We start from the raw sequence: 3,726 nt of genomic DNA on the forward strand, positions 1-3,726 counted from the left end.
GTCCCCGGACCGGGAACGCCAGCCTGCAGCTCGGGCAAATCAGCTGCTCTCCGGGGTACAGGTGTCCGCCGGGCGGCGCGAGCCCCACGCCCTGCCTGCCCGGGACCTACCAGAGCCTGCCAGGGCAGGTAAGAGGAAGCGGTGGTTGGTTCGTTGGTGGGTTGGTTTTAGTGTTAGGCACAGGCGCAACTTTGAATGCCTCCCTGGTTGCCTGCACAGTGGCAGGAATGGACTTTTATTTTATGAAGTCCAAATCCTAATTAGTTTTTCTTTTATCTGACGAGCCACTGGAGCAGCTCTTAATAGCGTGCATATGATCTCATCGCTTAATTGAATAAAATGGGAAACTGCCAAGTAGAAAATTACAGCGATGATTAGTTACATGCTTCCTCCTCCCTTATGCCTAACCATATATGCATTAGTGGAATGTTAACAGCCAGGGCAAAGCTGCTGCTGCTGCCTATTGTCCAACTCATTTATATCTTTCAGACCCCCATCATGCAGATTTATATTCTTTAGCTGGGCTCACACTCTCTCACCAAGTCATCCATCCATCTGCGTTCCCTGCAGGCCGAGTGTCGTGTGTGTCCAGCCGGTTCCTACTGTCCCGGGTCGGTGGATGAGGTGACAGGAGACATGTCGGGAACACACACACCTCTGCCGTGTCCCAAAGGACACTACTGCCCACCAGGTGAGTCCGACCAGACTAGAGCAGACAGGTGATATACTGTATAACGGCAGATGCATTACATCTCACGGTGCCCTCTGGGGAAAAACTCTTGATTTAATCATTCCTCATATATCTCCCATCTCTTTGCATTCAGTCCTAGTAGAAAGCGCCAGACAGTGTGTTTTATGTGTTGACACCCGCCCTTGTCTGTAGTCGATGCGTGTTCAGCCCGCTACGCCACATGAAAGACAAAAGGGCAGACAACAAGGTTGCGACCGTCGAACAAAACAAACAGACCCGGAGCGTGGGGGTCCGTTCGTCTTGTTTTGGACCATCTGTAGGCCTGATGGATGGACATTGGTCCACAGGAGCGCCGTCTGGTGTGGCCTTCCCGTGTCCAGCTGGCAGCTTCAACGTGAGGACGGGGGTGTCCAGCAGGGGGGGCTGTGAGCCTTGCCCCCCAGGGAAGTACTGCAGTGCCGCCGGGCTGGCTGCCCCCACCGGGCTCTGCTCCCCTGGGTGAGCCGGGAGTCCAGCCACGTAGCGGCACCGCACGGCGTCTACGCACGGCCCCTTTTTAAAATTGCATCCTGCCTGACACTGTTTTATCGGTCTTCCTTGCTTATGGCTTCCTTCGCCTGCGTCTTATCTCTCTCGTTCTCTTTCCTTTGCTCTGCGTGTGCCCTCATTCTCATTTCTCTCTGTCATTATCTCTCTCTCTTTCTCTCTCCCCCCCCCCCTCTCTCTCTCTCCCCCCTCTCTCGCTCTCTCTCACTCTCTCTCTCTCCCCCTCTCTCCCCCTCTCTCTCCCCCCCCTCTCTCACTCCCCCTCTCTCCCCCTCTCGCTCCCTCTCGCTCCCTCTCCCCCCCTCTCTCCCCCCCCTCTCGCTCCCTCTCCCCCCCTCTCTCCCCCCCCTCTCTCCCCCCCTCTCTCCCCCTCTCTCCCCCTCTCTCCCCCCCCCCCCCCTCTCTCCCCCCCCCCCCTCTCTCCCCCTCTCCCCCCCTCTCCCCCTCTCTCCCCCCCCCCCTCTCTCGCCCTCTCTCACTCCCCCTCCCTCTCTCCCCCTCTCTCCCCCTCTCCCCCCCCCCCCCCTCTCTCTGTATCTGTCCCCTTGAGGAGTGCGTTCTCTCCTCAGTTACCTCTGTATCCAGGCGTCTGTGACTCCACAACCGGGCGGCGGCCCTACGGGGGGCCGCTGCTCCCGCGGCTCCTTCTGCTCGGTGGGGGCCCGAGACATGGCGCCGTGTCCCCCAGGCACGTTCAGCCCCCTCGAAGGTGACATGAAGCTGGGATGCAACTGACTATGCATGTTAGAAGGTTCCGCTCCAATCCCATCAAAGGGGGGGGGGTAACCATCACATGTTTGTCGATTCATACCGTGCCACAGACCTGCATAAAGTTTCCCCCTTCCAACAGAAACTATATTTCAGACACAACCTTGTCTTGTTCATCGTCCGTTCCCAGGGGCGACGTCTGTGGCAGCCTGTCAGCCATGCTGGCCCGGGCACTACTGCGCGGGGGTGGGCCTGTCCCGCCCCTCCGGGCCCTGTGATCCCGGCTTCTTCTGCTCGCAGGGATCCACAACCCCAGCGCCCCGGGGTAACACTACAGGGTACCGGGGTGAGCCAGCAGAAGTATTCTGTACCGTCAGCTCCCGCTTTGTAATTCTTTTCATTCGCAGACTCCACTGATCCCTAATGGACTCCTGCAACTCCCGTGACTCCATATCGACAACAAAGCCATTTTTTTGCATTGCTGACAATTTTGATTTTTTCTGTTATATTCCGTTCAGCCGTGCCGGGCATTTCTATCGAACACATCTCTGAGTGATGGTCGCAGCGGTCTTTTCTTATCGGGAATGAAAGCCGGTGGCCCTGGCCTTTCAGCCCGCGAGCTAATCTAATAAGCAATGACATACAATAAAGGTCCATTGTTTCCGTTACAGGAAATACCACATCTCCCTCCCGTCCCCTGGGCAATGCCACCACGGGTCGTCTCCACGGAGACGTCTGTCCAGCGGGCCACTACTGTCCCAACGGGACTGCAGTCCCGCACCCCTGTCCCCCAGGTGGGTTATCCATTACCAGCCCGGTGGTGAGATATCCATAGAAGGACTCTGCCATATCGCCATGGGCACAGATCCCGGGGGGGTTGGGGGGGGGGGGGGGGGGGGCTACGTGTACCCACCCAACGTCGATTATTTATATTTCGATGTCATTGAAAGTATTTATTTAATAGAAGCATAAATGCAACACATCTTAAAGGTTTGCATCCTGCATAGTGGTGAAACCTACTTTCAGAGAATTCATGGTGCTGCATTTGTGGATGTGTTGATCTGTAAAATAGGTGAATATGGATAGTGATTGCCTTAAGTGATTTATTATTTTAGCTACCATTAATGGCTGTGTGCCTGCTACAGCAGATCACTTGAGATACGTTGGTGATATTATTGATGTGTCCCCAAAAGAGAATACAGATCTCATTTATAATGAGATCTGTGTCCTTGCAACATAACTTGTGCTACTCTATCGTCGTGAGGAGGCCATATTGCCTTATTTTGTTCAAGGTTTTATTCTATGTACTGTCTAGAGTTGTTCTTCGTAGCCTTTCTAAGGAACTACAATTTATGAATGAAATCCTCCCGAAGGTGCACTGTGCTCTGGCTATATCCGGGACTCAGACCAAAGTTGTAAAACCTAAAGGAGCACAGTAAAAACATCAACCTTAAAAGCTAGCTAATAACCCCCTAATAGCTAGGTACTTAACAGAGCGAATAATGTAGTCACGGAATCAAAACATACCTTACGTTAACTGACATTTAGGTGCACACGTGTGTGTCTGTGTGTGTGTTTCTGAACATGTGACTATGTGCGTACGTAGGTATGTGTGTGTATGTGTGTGCGACTGATGGAGAGAAAGTGGGGGACGAAGGAGAGTGTGAACACAACACGCTGTCCCGGTTCATCAAGGCTTTCCTCGCCTAACAGGAACCTTCCAGGGCCGGTCTGGGGCTGCGTCTCTGGGCGCCTGTACACCCTGCCTCCCTGGGTCCTAC

Source organism: Gadus macrocephalus, chromosome 16, assembly GCF_031168955.1.
Source record: "Gadus macrocephalus chromosome 16, ASM3116895v1".
In the NCBI taxonomy this organism is placed as follows: domain Eukaryota; kingdom Metazoa; phylum Chordata; class Actinopteri; order Gadiformes; family Gadidae; genus Gadus; species Gadus macrocephalus.